Source organism: Carlito syrichta, unplaced genomic scaffold, assembly GCF_000164805.1.
Source record: "Carlito syrichta isolate Samal-C Ts95f unplaced genomic scaffold, Tarsius_syrichta-2.0.1 Scaffold115728, whole genome shotgun sequence".
Taxonomy (NCBI): Eukaryota; Metazoa; Chordata; class Mammalia; order Primates; family Tarsiidae; genus Carlito; species Carlito syrichta.
In genome coordinates this window covers 217,359-228,919 of record NW_007059824.1, presented here as the reverse complement: position 1 = coordinate 228,919, position 11,561 = coordinate 217,359, and positions in this window count along the sequence as shown.

Here is an 11,561-nt window from a genome sequence, read left to right as displayed (position 1 = left end):
TGCCCAGGTGGGTCTCAAACCCGCGGGCTCAGGCAATTCACTCACCTCAACCTCCCAAAGTGCTGGGATTACAGACTGAGCCACCGAGCCCGGCCAAGATCATCTTTTACACAATAAATTTTCTCATTTTCATACAATGAATCTGGTGACTTGTGGTTTTAAAAAAATCAGGTGGTCGGGTGTGGTAGCTCAAGCATGCAATTCCAGCACTTTGGGAGGCCGAGGTGAGAGGATTGCCTGAGTCCAGGGGTTCGAGACCAGTCTAGACAACTTGGCGAGACCTCATCTCCACAATAAATCAAAAAATTAGCTGGGCATGGAGGTGTGCACCTGTACTTCCAGCTACTTGAAAGACTGAGGCGGAAGGATTGCCTGAGCCCAGCAGGTTGAGGCTACAGTGGCCATGAGTGTGCCACTGCACTCCAGCCTAGGCAGCAAAGTGAGACTCCAACTCAAAAAAAAAAATCAGGTGGTCAGGCACGGTGGCTCAATCCTGTAATCACAGCACTTTGAGAGGCCAAGGCAAGAGGATTGCCTGAGTCCAGGGGTTCAAGGCCAGTCTGGGCAACTTGATAAGACCTCATCTCCACAATAAATCAAAAAATTAGGCGAAGAGGCGCATATCTGTAGTTCCAGCTACTTGGAAGACTGAGGCGGAAGGATTGCCTGAGCCCAGCAGGTGGAGGCTGCGGTGGCTGTGAGTATGCCACTGCACTCCACCCTGGGTGACAGAGTGAGACTTCAACGCAAAGTTAAAAAAAAAAAAAGAAAAAAAACAGGTGAGAGGTGTGAATTTAGACTCTTGTAGATCACGGGCTTTTGAGAATTTTGTCCTGCTGTTCCTTAAGCACTGCAGGAGGCATGGCACACAGACGTTGCTCCATCATTTTTTTTTTTTTTTTTTTGAGTTAAAGTCTCAATCTGTTGCCCAGACTGGAGTGTAGTGGCCGCTCCCGGCCACTGCAGCCTCGATCTGCTGGGCTCCGGCGATCCTTCCGCCTCATCCTTCCGAGTAGCCAGAATTACAGGCACACGCTACCACGCCCGGCTGATTTTTTGATTTATTGTAGAGATGAGGTCTCGCTGCCCAGGCAGGTCTCGAACCCACGGGCTTTGGCAATCCACTCACCTCAGCCTCCCGAAGGCACGGGATTACAGGCTGAGCCACCGAGCCCGGCTGCTCCATCATTTTTTTAATAAAGGAGGTAATGATATGAATAGTGTCAAATACTACAGAGATGAAGCATTGTCCAAAAATGCTGTATGCAGAGACACCAGGGATGGAGTTGAAGGCTGGGAGGGATTGACACAACCGCGGGGGCAAGAGGGGGCAGGAAAGCAGAGTGAATTCAACACCCACTGAGAAGGTGGGGGTGGAACAGGCATTTCAGGTGGATTCGCCAAGTAGAAGTAGGGGCCCCTTCTCCCCAGGCATCAGAAGAAGGGTGGGGAGGAGCAGGGAGCGGGTGCAAACACTGCTGAGGCGTCCAATTGCTGAGGATCCTCCTCTCTTAGCTTCTTACATCTTAGGTAGATGGGAGGCAGCTAGCTGAGAGGGAGAAAGGAAGTCCCTATGCAACCCCGAGGCTGGAACTTGTGGAGAACGTAACCAAAAATGACAGGATACCAGGCGGGAAGAAGCTGACAGGCAAGGAAATGTTAAATATGACAGCAACATGCAAACTGCATTAAACTAGTCAATGAAAATAGTCAGAATCTAAGCTGTACTGACAAGACAGAGTGAGACTGTGAAACAGTGACATTGTAACATTTAGAAAAACACTTCCTTGAAAAAAAATGCTGGAAGGTTTTCTGCACTATTTTGCTACCAACCTAAAACTGCTCCAAGAAACAAAGTCTTTTTGTTTTTGAGGGGGTTTTTTTGAGTCAAAGTCTCACTCTGTCGCCCAGGCTGGAGTGCAGTGGCATACTCATGGCCACAGCAGTCTCAACCCGCTGGGCTCAGGCAATCCTTCCACCTTGGCCTTCCAAGTAGCTGGAACTATATGTGCACGCCACCACGCCTGGCTAGTTTTTTCTTTTTTTATTGTAGAGACGAGGTCTTGCCATGTTGCCCAGCCTGGTCTTGAACCTGTGGGCTCAGGCAATTCTCTCACCTCCGCCTCCCAAAGTGCTGGGATTACAGGCGTGAGCCACTGTGCCTGTTTTGTCTTTTTTGTTTGTTTGTTTGCTGGAAGGAAATAAACCAAAATGTGCACTGTGGCTGACTGGTGGGTGGAACCATGGGCACTTTTTGCCTTTATTATTTTCTAACTCTTCTCTTGTTCACCCCCTGTCTATGCATACCCAGTGAGCAAGATGGTGACTCAGTACCTCAGGGAGCCTCCCCAGGACCCTCCTCCCATATCCCCTGAGGCTGCCCACGCCCATTTGCCAAGTTGGCCTCCACCCATCTACCAGTTGGATTCTACCAGTTCCAGCCCAGCCACCTGGGGTGGAACAGGACTAGGTTTCCCTGAGTATGTTGTTTGTGCCGCCAAAACGCCCCTGTTGTTTTTTGTTTGTTTGTTGTTGTTGTTTTTCTTTCTCTCCCAGCCCCACCTCCCTGCTGCTCAAGTGAGAGTCCACGGGCTACAGCTGGTCCTAGCCGCCACTCTCAATTCCTGCCACCCTTGAGTCTTCGCCTTTTGCCTTACTCTTGCCCTCCAGAGATGAACTTGTCCCTAAGGGGCCCTTGGTCCTTAATTCCCTTCAGGTGTGCCTAGACTTACATGAATCTCAAGGTGAGCCCTGGCTAGGTTCAGACCAAGACTCTGAGGTCTTACATGATGGCTCACACCTGTATTTCCAACACTTTGAGAGACTGAGGTGGGAGGATTGCTTGAGCCCAGGAGTTCAAGACCAGCCTGGGCAACATAGCAAGATTCCATCTCTATTTTCAAAAATTAAAAAAGTTAGCTGGGAGTTGGAGATGCTAGCTCTGGGGAGTGACTGCAAATACAGATTAACATTAACAGTGAGGTTTGACTGCACAGAGACCATAATAAATCAATTGCTTGTAGACTCATATCAAAACCCTATCAGTGACAAGTGAGTTGATGCACTGCAATTGTACAACTGCATCTGGCAGGCATTGAGTCAGAATTTGACACTTGTTCTAGTCGACACGTGACCCGCCCATTATTTTATTTTCCACCTCTGTCCCTGCCTCTTCTTTTTATGGTGAGGATATTATTATTTTATTATATATTACAATGTAATAATAATAGAAATAAAGTACACAATAAATGTTAAAAAAAAAAAAAAAGTTAGCTGGGCAGTGTGGCTCATGCCTGTAATCCCAGCACTTTGGGAGGCAGAGGTGAGAGGATTGCCTGATCCCAGGGGTTTGAGACCAACCTAGGCAACTTGGCAAGACTTTGTCTCTACAATAAATAAAAAAAAAAAATTAGCCGGGCATGGTGGTGCACACCTATAGTTCCAGCTACTTGAAAAGCTGAGGCAGAAGGCTTACCTCAACCCAGCAAGTTGAGGCTGCAGTAGCCATGAATGTGCCACTGCACTCCAGCCTCAGCAACAGAGTGAGTGAGAGAGACTTTTTGGCTCAAAATAATAATAATTAAAATTTTTTTTTAAATAGAGGACCGGTGCAGTGGCTCAAGCCTGTAATGTCTCTCCACACAACACCTCTCTGTGTATCAGAGCAGTTGAGAGCTCAGTCTTTGGAGGCAGCTAGTGCTCAGTTTAAACCCCAGTTTTGCCACTTACTTGCTATCAAGTTGAGTGAAGTACTTAATCTCTTTAATGCCTTAATCTCCTCTGTAAAATGAAGATAATAATTCCTACCATAAGGTCTTGATGGACAATTAAAAGAAACGATTCGTGTCAAAAGTGCCTTTCACAGTGCCTAGCACATAGTAAGTCTTCAATTATCAGCAGATAATAATTATTAATATCTGCCGATTAATATCACAGAAAAAAACACTACATATGGGCTTAGATAGGGGTGCTTATTGTAAAAGCTAAAATAGAACTCAGGGATCAAAGTGACAATTTCATGAAACTGGGGCAGAAGCAGCTCATCTCAGGGTCCCTTTCAACAACTCTGTGCTCTTCCCTTGTGCCAAAGTCCTCATGGATCCCACTCATGTTCCTCCCTCTCTCTTCTGGCAAAATCTCTCTAGCAGATTCATGCTAGAGTCTAAGAGGCTGTTCCTAAGTCCAAAGTGTGGTCATGGAAGTGAGAACAGGTATATCTGCTAGTGAGAGGCAAAACTTACATGTTGGACTATAGTGTGCTAGTTTGCTCACGACATTGAAGACTCAGAAAAAGAGGTTCTTCTAGGCAGGACAACAATTGCAATAACGCATTCTTATCCCAGGCTTAATGCCCGAAAGAATTTCCCTAGCTCAGAAGCATTTGCTCTTTTTCTAAGGGGCCAATCTACCCCAAAGAAATGAATGGCTAATGGACCAGGGAGGGAGAGATTGGTTGGGGAGAGAGGAAAGAGAGGAAAAATGAAAGAGGCCTCCTAGGAACTCTTTGTATCAGACTTAGTCCCCAGCTACCTGGAAAACACATACTAAGAGCTGGCCTTCTGTGGAGCATCTAATTATTAACAATCATGATCTAAGCAAAGATAGACCTTTCACTTCAAGATAGATAAGGTTGGATCCTGATGCAAAGGAGATATGGTCTTCACTAGAACTATAGTCCTATTTGTTTTTTGTTTTTGTTTTTATTTTGAGTCAGAGCCTCACTCTGTTGCCCAGGCTGGAGTACAGTGGCATGTTGATGGCCACCGCAGCCTCAATCTGCTGGGCTCAGGTGATCCTTCCTCCTCAGCCTTCCAAGTAGCTGGAACTACAGGTGCATGCTACCACATCTGGCTAATTTTTTTATATTGTAGAGATGAGGTCTCACCAAGTTGCCCAATCCCTGAGCTCAGGAAATTCTTTCACCTCGGCCTCCCAAAGTGTGGGGATTACAGGCTTGAGCCACCGTGCCCAGCTTCTAGTCCTTTTTGTACATCCCACTAGACTCATAGATTTAGAGCATCGCCTCTTCCTAGAACCGATGGGGAGCTTACCTGACCAAACCTCATTTCACGGAAGAGGAAACTGAGGTTCCTAAAATTTAAGTGACTAGTCAAGTAACACAGCTACTAAGTCTTTCTTTTCTTTCTCTTTCATTTAATTAGAAACATTTTCTCCAAATCTTCAGGTTCAGCTTGTGGTGCGCTAAGACCCCCAAGTAGATCTCTTTGTTCCAGTCACCCTACAGGAAGTTCCATGAACTCCTCGCATATCCTTCCTTCACAAGTTTCCTTTGTCTTCCTAAATTTTATTTCTGTAGTCCATGGCTTTGTCTTGAAGGTCTAGCACAAAGTTGGATACAAGGAGTTATTTGTCCCATAATCAGATGACTGGTCATTTGATCCTTGCTTATGAACATGTAGGGAAGTGCACAGGAGATGCACACGGTCAGAGACCAGCTGATGGGGTACTCAAGGATGCCCACAAAGTGGAGAGCCCTGCACCACATGGCCCTATGTACTTAGTCTCTCCACACTCTCAGTACCTTCAAAGTTGGAGCAAAGCCAGCTCTTTCAGGAAGACAGCCGTGTTGTTTACAGTATGGGAACCAAGGAAGAGGTACGGATGTGGCCTCTTAGGTTTCTGTTAGGCAACACAATTCCTTCCCACTGCGGAAGTGACTAGATTTCTTCAGAGGCCCTTCCCCACTTACCTTCTAGATCTTACTTTCTCCATCCCCCTGATTTGAGCCTGACTAAAAGAAAGCATTGGGTTATTCACCCCCCCAACACACACATACCATACACATTCATATGCAACACACACAAACACACGGCGGGTTACCTAGAAATCTGGTCCGTGTATCTTCCTGGCTGACATTTAACATTCACCAGTAGAAAGTTTTAACATTGGGAAAAGAAATAGAAAACAAGAATGAAAGCTTTATTTTTCATTTGAGGAGATATTTTAATTTTAATAATTTCCTGTCCTGAGGGTAGGCTGAGGAGGCATGGGAAGCAACATCTACACACCACACACACACACTCATGCACACATCCTACATAGAAATTCCAGACAATATTTTTTTAACTTTTAAACAAATATCTAAAGTCAAAAGCAAGAGAGAGAAATCTCCAAGGGCCAGAAATGAAGAGGAAACTTAAAAATGTGTAGACTTTATCAGGGAGTAGGATTGAAGCCACAGGAACCCAGAAAGATACTAGAACTGGTCATGCACCTTAAGGATGGGAATGGTCACACCAGTGAGTCTAAGGACCCCATGGACATCAAGGAACTACAACTAGATTTTCTGCAAAATCTGGGAACAAGGAAAGAGTTGGCCTGCCCTTGAATGGGAATAGAAAAACACCTGGCAACTCTGAGACTTGACTCCCGGTGAGCTGCCCGCCCTTGGCCATGGGAGGAAGAGGACTGCTTGAGGGACATTCCAGAATCCCTCTGGAAGGCTGAGTAACAAGTGATGGAAATCCTAAGCTGTCATTTGGAATGGTGTGAAAACGCAGGACCCAAAATGCAACAACAAAAAAAATGCTCTGAACCATGTGACACAGCAGGACCCAGGCAGATACAACCATGAATTGTCCCCTAGGTAGACTTCTCCAAATGCAGGGCACATGCAAGATTCCCATGAAAAAAAAAATACTCTAGTCGGGCGTGGTAGCGCGCGCCTGTAGTTCCAGCTACTTGGAAGGCTGAGGCGGAAGGATCGCCAGAGCCCAGCAGGTCGAGGCTGCGGTGGCCGGTGGCCGGTGGCCGGGAGCAGTCACTGCACTCCAGTCTGGGTGACAGAGTGAGACTCCAACTCAAAAAAAAAAAAAAAATATATATATATATATTGATTTTAAGCCGGGCTCAGTGGCTCAACCTGTAATCCCAGCACTTTGGGAGGCTGAGGTGAGTGGATTGCCTGAGCCCGTGGGTTCAAGACCCGCCTGGGCAGGCGAGACCTCATCTCTACAATAAATCAAAAAATGAGCCAGGTGTGGTAGTGCACGCCTGTAATTCCGGCTACTCGGAAGACTGAGGCGGAAGGATCGCCGGAGCCCAGCAGGTCGAGGCTGCGGTGGCCAGAAGCGGCCACTGCACTCCAGTCTGGGTGACAGAGTGAGACTCCAACTCAAAAAAAAAAAAAAAATACTCTCCAAAAGATGAATTCAGATATTACAAAGAATTAGCAACCATCTCAGTCACCAGTCATCCAAATTCACATCTGAGGAACTAAAGATAACAGAGCAATCCGAACATGAGTTTAAAAGAAGCTTGATTTTTTTTAAATCCAGAGGTATCTAATATCAAAAACGAAGAATTGGACTAATGTGTTATCTCTGCTACCTCTCAAATACCCACTAAAAATAACACTGAAGATATTTTTAAAGGCAGATTCTATCACAAGGTATAAGAACAAAAAGAATATCTGAGAAGTTAACTGATTTCCAAAAACAGAAGTCAGAAAGTGGAAGAATAAGTGATAACTGAATTATTAGACCAATGCCGTATATATATGGCAAATATATACAGTCTATAAAGTGAACCAAAGGAATTTTTACAAAAACCATGAAATCTACAGAAATATAAGAAGAAATATTGAAAAAAAGAAGAAGAAATAGTGCATTCCTGAGGCCATAATGGGCGTCTCTAAAAGAGAATATTGGGAAACAGAAAAACATCTATTGGAAATGTAAATATGAAAAGAGATATTTTTAGGCCAGGCATGGTGGCTCAACCCTGTAATCCTAGCACTTTGGGATGCAGAGGCAAGAGGATTGCCTGAGTCCAGGAGTTCAAGACCAGCCTGGGCAGCTTGGTGAGACCTTGTCTCTACAGTAAATAAAAAAAATTAGCCGGGCGTAATGGCACATGCCTGTAGTTCCAACTACTTGGAAGGCTGAGGCGAAAGGATTGCCTGAGCCCAGCAAGACGAAGCTGCGGTGACCATGAGCATGCCACTGCAATCCAGCCTGGGTGACAGAGTGAGACTTCAACTCAAGAAAAAAAAAAAAAGAGAGATATTTTAAATCCCAACGAAAAAGTTGGGAGATAAATATAAGGTATCATCTTGGAAAATGGAAAGCTGAAGATACTGAAATATAGTCAAAAAGTGATAAGAATATTAGACAACTTTTAAAGTAAATTAAAATGGAGACCAGGCCTGAGGAATCTCTGAGCAGCCAAAGCAGTCAGGCCTCATAAGTGACCTCTACTTTACTTGATTTGCAAACATAAGTGAAACTATCCTTGGAGTATTTCTTATAAATGCCAATATTAAAAAAAAAAAAAAAAAACAGAACTTGAGCTCAAGGCATCAGAAATGGCCAAAAAACTAATGATTTATAACTAGGAAGGTCCTAGTGAGATAGCTATCTAGATTATAAATTAAATATGAAAATATAAATTAAATATCTAGATCTTTTTCTGTGAGGTAAACTACTAAAACATTAATTCCTGAATGTAAGTTGAAGCTTATGTATTTTTGGTTTCTTATTCATGAAGAGAGAGCTAGAAATAATTTTGTGCACTGGTAAGCATGTCCTGTGCTGCGAGGAAATTTGTTATTCAAAAACTACGAAGTCATGAACTTCCTAATCTTCCCTAAATATTAAGGTTACTAAGGTTTAAGAATTTTAATAACTCTATGTAATGTAAATGACTAGAAATAGTAAGCACAAAAGAAAACAACTGTCTATGAACATGCATATGAAAAATGTAGTAAATAAGTAAATGTATGTTTTTAATGAGGAAAAGTATACAAGATATGCATTTTTCTTAAATGAAAACAAGTAATTTTGTTTTAAAGCAAGATGATTTATTGATCCAGAATAAGAAAAGGAAAAAAGGACTAAAACAAAAACTAAATAGATAGAGAAAGCTGTAGAAGACCTGTGAAAGATGAATTTTATGTGTGGTCAAACCCATTAGATAAGTTTTATTTATAAGTTTTAAAAACAAGCTCAGTAGCATACTGGGGCAAAGTGAGAGTTGGGTTTTCTCTCTGCTAAAAGGACAGTTTTCTTGGAATATTGGTCTGCTCTTGATTATAGAAGTGTTTGTTGTTTGTTTTTTTTTTCCTTTTCATGTTAAGTAACTGGCCTAGAAAACACAGATTTTGTGTTTAATGAAGATAATCTTTTTATGTTTCATGTCTTTTATTAGGTCTTTGATTATTTAAGAAAAGTACAGCTTTTCAATATTAAAAGGGCTAACTTTTTGTATTTGCCTTTAAAAATCATTATCACTTTGGTATTGTTTCACAATGACCTATGAACCTATCTAATCAAGCATTTTAAACCTTTTGACAGTTTGACAACTTCTCAAAATCAAATTGTAAATTATATCTTTTTTACCTCAAATTAACTTTGACAGTTTTCATAAGGGTTCTCAGACTATCTCAAAAAAATGAATTCCCCAGAAGAATGTAACCAGGCCTACAAAACCAATGTTCAAATTTTAATATCAGCAAGCATTGTTCAGAACATACATTCACATCCCAATTCCAATCCCTGTCCCCCACCTTACCTCTGATGGGCACCCCCTCCTGAACCCCAATTGTACCCCTGACCCCTCCCATTTCTGACCCTACTCCTCTCGTAAGATTAACCCCATCTCTGGTCCCAGCCCCATCCTGGATAGTGAATCCCTTCCTAAAGTAAACCATCTCCCTGGCCTTGATCAGATATCTCATCCTCACCCTATCTAATTGAAACACCAGTTTTTAATCTTTTGGAACACTATGTTAATTAAAGAATCCTGACATTTTTAAAAATTGAGATTCAAATCATTTATGTCTTGAACTATACCCGGAGAATTACTTGTTGCATTAAAATATCTAATCAGGCTGAGTGCAGTGGCTCATGCCTGTAATCCCAGCACATTGGGAGGCAGAAAGGGAGAGGATTGCCTAAGCCCAGGAATTGGAGACCAACCTGGGCAACTTGGCAAGACCTCATCTCTAAAATAAAAATAAAAATAAAGAAATTAGCTGAGCATGGTGGCATGAACCTGTAGTTCCAGCTATTTGGAAGGCAGAAGTGGAAGGGTCACTGGAGGTCAGGAGTCAACCTACAGTGAGCCATGATGGTGCCACTACACTCCAGCCTAGACAACAGAGTGAGACTTCGACTCAATCACTCAATCAGTTAACTAATTAATAAAATATCTAATCAAACAGTTTTTACTTGTTTGAAAAAGAATTCTGACTACATCCCTCCCCTGTTTAAAACTCTTCTGAAACGCCGGGCTCGGTGGCTCAGCCTGTAATCCCGTGCTTTGGGAGGCTGAGGTGAGTGGATTGCCTGAGCCCGCGGGTTCGAGATCCATCTGGGCAGCGAGACCTCATCTCTACAATAAATCAAAAAATCAGCCGGGCGTGGTAGCGCATGCCTGTAATTCTGGCTACTTGGAAATCTGAGGCGGAAGGATCGCCGGAGCCCAGCAGGTCGAGGCTGCGGTGGCCGGGAGCGGCCACTGCACTCCAGTCTGGACGCAGAGTGAGACTCCAATTCAAAAAAAAAACTCTCCTGAATTATTTTACTCCTGTTTGACTCACATTTCCCAAATTACTAGTGAGGCTAAGCATCTTCTTTCATGTTTATTAGTCATTTGCACCCTCCCCCCCATCCATTGTGGATCCTTATTTACTTACTGAAGCTTCTGTGGAGTGTGGAGTTGTCTTTGGGATGGTATACGGTGAAAGAGAAGGAAGATGGACAAAAGGAGGAGTGGAGGGGGAATTAGAGAAGAGAGGAAGAAGAAAAAGAGGCCCCAGTTCTCAGCCTTCTCCCCCACCCCACCCCCGGATTCTCTCTCTGTGTTCTCCCCTCCTGAAGTAGATCTATCTCTTAGGGCTTGAGCACCTCACTCTTTCATCATCAACCTGCCTGGAGAGCCCCAAGCGGGACAGTCTGGGGATCCTCCATCCTGGCCCCTGGAAGAGCATCTTAGACAATGCTCTGGAGAGGATGATGACCCTGCCAGGGCGTCTTTAGCCCCAGTCTTATAGCTGTTAACCAATCCTGGCATTCATTCCATGTGTGACACCCCTTCCCTGAGACTCAGCACACTGATTTCATTCCAAGGCTTCACTCCACACTTGGTCCCAACCTTATCTTTTTTTTTTTTTAAAGACAAGGGTCTCAACACACTGCCCAGGCTAGCCTCGGACTCCTAGGCTCAAGTGACCTTCCCACTTCAGCTTCCAGGGTAGCTGGGACTACGCATGTACCACCACAGCTCCAACCCCATCTTGAATCTTCATCCCCAACTCCCCACTGCATGCCTGAATCTCACTCACCCTGTCCCCAACCTCATCCTATTTCTGGATCTCTCCCTATTCCTGACATTCATCCTTCTCTGACATTATCCCAAGCTGCCACCCCATCCTTGCCCCCTCACCTCTGACGCCAACCTCAATTTGCAGATCCCAGTCTCAACCTTGATCTAAACCCTGTTTCTGAGACTTGCCCCACTCCCAACCTCACACCACCCTTGATCCTTCCCCATTCCACCTAAATCCACACCTTCTCCCTTTTGCTTAAGCTGGCTTGAGT